Source organism: Puma concolor, chromosome A3, assembly GCF_028749965.1.
Source record: "Puma concolor isolate L17-30 chromosome A3, mPumCon1.1.hap2, whole genome shotgun sequence".
Taxonomy (NCBI): Eukaryota; Metazoa; Chordata; class Mammalia; order Carnivora; family Felidae; genus Puma; species Puma concolor.
The window spans coordinates 29,016,054-29,022,765 of NC_141669.1; the positions used below are offsets into that span (position 1 = coordinate 29,016,054).

At 35.2% G+C, this 6,712-nt stretch overlaps 1 pseudogene; it reads left to right on the forward strand.

The window, feature by feature from the left end:
• Positions 1-5,579: 5,579 nt before the first annotated feature.
• On the forward strand, positions 5,580-6,095 carry LOC112864299 (large ribosomal subunit protein eL21 pseudogene; annotated as a pseudogene).
• Positions 6,096-6,712: the final 617 nt, after the last annotated feature.

Sequence of the window (6,712 nt, forward strand, 5' to 3'; positions counted from 1 at the left end):
CAGTGAGACCATTCCAATTGGCTCTATTACCCATTTAATGTAATCCCATCAGTTTTGATAGATTCCTTGCATTCTGGTTCAGATTTAATGGACAGTTTTTACCTCTTTTCTTCATAGACCTGAGATAGCTATTTCTCCAAGGAGCCCATTTTTTTGTGGGGAATTCTATGTGGATATCACAATATTGGAATATATTACAATTCTGTGTGGGTATTGTAATTACTACATGTTCTTCTAATTAAAGAGTTTTCATAGCTTATAGGCAGTAAAATAGATAATATATATAATTTTAGGAAAAAATGGTTGCTAATACTATTTCCCGAGATTTTATTTAACTTGGATGATATTACATTTGTATTTACCTATTTTTTTCTTATGCTGAAATATTGTTTCTCAATGGCAGTAGGTTAATTATTGCTTTGCTATACCTATTGTAGATAGATGATTAATTTGTTTCTATTTATTTATTTTTACTTTATAAATTTTACGTGCAGCAAAATTCACCATTTTGGGTGCACAGTTACATAAATTTGTACATGGGCATAGATTCTTTTGGCCATCACCCCAAGGAGGATAAAGAATGATTCTAACACCCCAAAGAATTCCCCTGTTTGTATTCAAACCTGTTCCTCACCCCTAAACATTTCTCTGGGATATTTACTACTGAACTGATGATCTTACATGTGAATTACTGCTATATTTTACGTCCCCACCTGTTGGGTTTGTGAAGGTACTTTGATACCTATGTTTTGCTTAAATGTTCTTAAGACTTTTTTTTTTGTTTATTGATGTTTTTTGTTTGTTAGTTTAAAAGGAAGTTAAGAATATTCAAATAATATGCCTTTACCACTCTCTTATACCTATTTGAATACCAACTGTGTCCCACTGAAATGACCTTCACTAAATTTAGTTATAATGTGGCTAAATTGTTTGAGAATGTGTAGTTTTCTCTGAGTCTATAAAAAAAAATCCATAGCATTTACATGGTTCCCAATTGTGCCAAACCTCATGTCAGGGACTTAAATATAATACCTCATTTAATTTTCCTAATTAGCCTTTGAATTTAGCAATACTACCACACTTTTGTTTTCTTTTTTTAGAGAGAGAAGAAGAGGGAGAGCATAAGCGAGGGAGAGGGGCAGAGACAGAATCTTAAGCAGACTCCATGCCCACGTGGGGCTGGATCTCATGACCATGAGATCAAGACCTGAGCCAAAATCAAGAGTCGGACGATCAACTGACAGAGCCACCCAGGCGCCCCAATAATATCACACTTATTAACGCTAGCAAACACAGTCTTGAAAAGGTTAAATAAGTAACTGAGTTACATAGCTGTGGGATGTAGCAGCCACAGTCATAGTGATCTGTTAATATCTTTCTCCTACCCTCCCTAGAGCACATTCTGTGAGGTCGAGTTAAAATCTAAACTATATCTCAGGTTGGAGAATAAAAATCACTGACTTCAATTTAGAAGAAAAAAAAGTCAATAAGCAGTTTGTAAGCATGTTTTGAGATGATTATTTGCATATTAAAACTTTATTCAGGGGCGCCTGGGTGGCGCAGTCGGTTAAGCGACCGACTTCAGCCAGGTCACGATCTCGCGGTCCGTGAGTTCGAGCCCCGCATCAGGCTCTGGGCTGATGGCTCAGAGCCTGGAGCCTGTTTCCAATTCTGTGTCTTCCTCTCTCTCTGCCCCTCCCCCGTTCATGCTCTGTCTCTCTCTGTCCCAAAAATAAATAAACGTTGAAAAAAAAAATTAAAAAAAAAAAACAAAAAACAAAAAAAAACTTTGATTCAGTGGATGGTGACCTAAATTTAAAATGCCACCTGTATAGGGAAATTGCCCTAAAAATTATCTAAACAAAACAAAACAAAACCAGATAAAGATGATTAGTCCTGAAAAGCCCTAATCACAAGTGATGGAAATTACATCATTGTTGGGGATGAGAGTTGGCTGGGAGGAACTAACTACGAAGGCCACCAGGGAACTTTCTGGGGGAAATGAAGATATTCCAGAATTTGATGATAGTGGTAATCTCAGGAATGTAACAGAATGTATACATTTGTCCAAAATCATTGAACCATCCACTTAATATCTGAATTTTATTAAGGGCAGATTATACCAAAGTATTTGTGATCCTCTACCTAAAGACAGAATATAGCTAGAATTTCTACCAACATAAAGGCCAATGGAACTACACAGAAAATGAAAACTGAGTCTGTTGGAAATGACAGAGGATATTGTTCTTCTTGAAATGATTTGAATTACCATAAATCCTCAACCATTTTTGGAACGCTTCTAATTAAGAGAAAAATGACACAGGAAATTCATAACTTGAATGGATTTTGGAATAAAATAAAAGTAATAAAAATAGATAATTTTTTTTTGCAAAATTGCCTTAAAGTGATATAAAATACAAATAAAATTTTAAACAAGCATGTAAGTAAACTGCATAAATTAAACATGAGTTATGATAATATGAGTAATAAAATAAATATAGTTAATTTTAAAATAGGCAAAACTGATGATTTAATGGGAATATTTAATTTACTCTTAAGAGAAATAGATAATCTGATATATAAAATTAAAAAAAAATCAATTAAAAATGCTATTCTGAATCATACAATTTTATTGGAAATTTCATTTCAATTTTTTTTTAATGTTTATTTGTGTTTGAGAGAGACACACACACACACACACACACACACACACACACCACAAGCTGGGGAAGCACAAGGAGAGAGAGATGGAGACACAGAATCTGAAACAGGCTCCAAGCTGTCAGCACAGAGCCCAACACATGGCTCTAACTTCGGGTTGGAAAGATCATGACCTGAGCCGAAGTCAGACGCTTACCAACTGAGCCACCTAGGTGCCCCTGGAAATTTCATTTCAAACATTTAAGGAGTAATTACTTTTTTTGTATTCCTGAATACAGAAAATACAGAAAGATTACTAATTCACATCATGATGACAAAATAAACATTCCTTATTTCAATGTAGATACAAAATATAAAAATCAATAGTATCAAAATAAAAATATAAACAGGTTTTCTGACAGAAATACAATTTGGTGATGTTATAAAATTTATCAATATAATATAGCTTGCAAATATATTTAAGTTTTGCAATAAGCATCCAAAGCCTCTAATTCTAAGAATTTATATTAAGGACAGGAAATAGAGGGTCTGGCTAATATTTGGTAACAATTATTTTCATTCATTTTATTTAAAAAGAGAAGTTTCAGTTCTCATATAATGGTAGGGCAACTTGTACAAGGTTGATCCTACCATGAAGATCATTACACTCTAGACAAAATGTACAAAGGTAAACACACACACACACACACACACACACACACACACACAAAGTATTTGAAGGTACTGGAGGATGAAGAAAAGCAAATATAACCTGGAGGGATTTTTGTCCTTTGAAAAAGAAACTTCAATGGGTGAGATATTTACTTGCATAGCTTTTCCCCAAGGAAATTCTCCTGTTCAAATGATGCAGCATATCAAACATTTAAGCAGAAAACATCAGTCTTAGAGGCTTTGGACTGCAGAAGACAGAGTTCCAGGTTGCCCAAGAGGCTAGAAAATAATGAGGGACATCTCAGCAAGGAGGGAGCCACAATAGAAAGTGTTCACAAAACTACTTATAAACTCCCCCCCCCCCCCAAATTTTGGCTGCCCCATGGATTGGGCATGAGAAGGGGAGAGTCCAAGAAATCTGGTGTAATACACCAGCTGGAAAGCTAAAAAACTGTTACCTTTCTCAGAAAAGATAGATATGGCAGCTTGAATGCTGCCAAGTTGGAGTGCCTTGGTCAAGATCATGATTTGCATTGAAACATCACAAGGGCCATGCTACAGGAGTGAAGACTAGCCCGAACACAATAAGAAAATCAAGCCTCCCAGAACTCCAGGTTATAAACCAGTATGCTAACGGTTCAACAGAACAAAAAATCAACACTGTTTAAAGAAAGATAATAGATTAAAGGCATCTATCACGTCCAGTATGAAGTAAAATTTAGAGGATGTACAAAACAGAAAAAAAAGTGACATGAACAAAAGTGTCTGTACAAACAGACACTGAGATGACCCAGATTTTGAAACGAGCAGATAAAGAAGCTATTATAGATTTATTCAAAGACAAAAGAAAAATGATTAAAATGAGTTAACCGGTGAAGACCTATCAGAGGAGAAATGGAAACTATAAAAAGGATCCCAATAGAAATCTAGTGTTAAATGTGTGGTGTCATATTTTTAAGTTCCAAAGGTGAGCATAATCAACAAGAGACTGGAGAGAGTGGAATTGATTGCTTAGCAGAATTGTCAAAGGCTGAACAATAGACAATATATGATACAAGAGACCAAAATAAGTTTGCAATAAAAATTTCAGTTACTGTGTTCTAACTTGCATGTGATTTGTGGTCCAGAGGAGAAAAGAAAATGGGGCAGAAGACATAATTCAGGAAACAATAGTTGAAACCTTCACAAATTTGGCAAAAAACAATACACAGATGCAGAAAGCCCTGCAAACCCAATCAGGATAAATGCAATGAATACCACAAAGAGGCATCTCATATTCAAACTGCTGGAAACAGAGGATGAAAGGAAAATTGTAAACACAGCTGGAAAAAAAATACTTTAGACAAAAGGCAAGAAAAGTATGCATGATGTCTGGCTTCTTGAAACAATCACTCTTAGACAATGGAATGACATACTGAAGATATAAAGAAAAAATACTCAATACATAATTCTATATTTAGCAAAAAAAGAAAAGACAAGAAATTTAAAATACAGATGTGATCAGGCAAATAAAATCTAAGATATAGACAACAGACGAGTTAAAAAAAAAGTCCTGAAGGAAGACATTCAGAATGAAAGGAAATGGTACCAGAGGAAACTCAGATGGAAGAGAATTAGTAATTAAAAATATGTGAATAAATATAAAAAATCATATTCTACTTTCCGAGTTTCTTTAAAAAGTAGATTTTTTTAACTTTTATTTGTTTTTGAGACAGAGAGAGACAGAGCATGAACAGGGCAGGGGCAGAGAGAGAGGGAGACACAGAATCTGAAACAGGCTCCAGGCTCTGAGCTGTCAGCACAGAGCCCGACGCGGGGCTCGAACTCACGGACCGTGAGATCATGACCTGAGCCGAAGTCAGACGCCCAACCGACCAAGCCACCCAGGTGCCCCTAAAAAGTAGATTTTTAATGCAAAGATTATACCATTGCATTTGCAAGATTTATATGACAACAATAGCAAAAAGAAAGTAGAAAAAAATAAATGCACCATTGTAAAGTTCTTTGTGCATGAAACAGCCAAATATTAATTCTAGGAAGACCATGAAAAGTTAATATGTATTATCAACCCTCCATGAACTATTATAGTAAAAAACGCACATCTAAAAAGTCAGAGGGATTCAAAGTAAATTTTAAAAACAGAATTAATAAAAAAAAAGTTTGTAGAAGAAGGAAGAAAGAAATATCAAGAGAAACAATAAGGGCAGAGATCAATGAAAGAAAAGAACCTGTCAGCCACAACCACCATATTCCAGGAAGGCACCAAAATGATCAACACAAAGGGAAAGAGAAGAGGCACCTGCTATATGTTCTCTAGACCTTTTAGGAAACAGGGAGTTGTTCCTTTGGAAACATATGTGTGAATCAACAAGAAAGATGATATTGTAGACATCAAAGGAAGGGACACTGTTCAAAATGCAGAGCCCCACGAATGTAACCAGGGCAAAACTGGAAGAGTCTATGGTATTACCCAGCATGCTCTTGGCATTGTCGTAAGCCAGCAAGTTAAGGGCAAGATTCTTGTCAAGAGAAATCATGTACATATTGAACAGATTAAGCACCTGAATAGGCACGATAGCTTCCTGAAGCATGTGAAGGAAAGTGATCAGAAAAAAAAGGAAGCCAAAGAGAAAGGTATTTGGGTTCAGCTGAAGTGTCAGCCTGGCCCACCCAGAGAAGCACACTTTGTCAGAACCAATGGAAAGGAGCCTGAGCTGCTGGAGCCCATTCCCTATGAATTCATGGCATGATAAGTGTAAAAAATAAAAGACCTTAAGACTGTTAAAAAAAAAAAAAGAAAGTGGTAATAATAATAATAAAAAATAAAAGTGAGAGAAATATTTTAAGTTACTAATTTTATAATTGAAAAAGGGATATCACTACAAATCCTTATTAAAGCAAAGCAAAATAATAAATAGGAAATCTCATGAACTTTATGCTGTAAATTTTACTACTTAGACAATTGGTTCTAAAGGACGGACAATATTGCCATCCAGGGCACATTTGATAATGTCTCTGGAGACATATTTAGTTGTCACATGGGAAAGAATCAATGGTATTAATGACATCTGGTAGTTGAGGTCAGAGATGCCACTAAATGTTCTATATGTACAGAACAGTCCCCTACAACAAATAATTGTCCAGGTCAAAACGTTAATGGTGCTGAAGTTAAGAAACCCTGACATAGATGAAATAGGTAAATCCCACAGAGAACACAGCTGGTCAAACCTGATTCAATAGTAAATAGAAAAACCTGAATATTTGGAAATCTAATATTGAATGTAATTCATAATCAAAGCCCTTCCTACTCACAAAGGTAGAGGCCCAGGGGGTTTTTATTGTTAGTTTCTATAACATATGTAAGGAAGAAATAATATCTCATACTAACTTTCTCAAAATT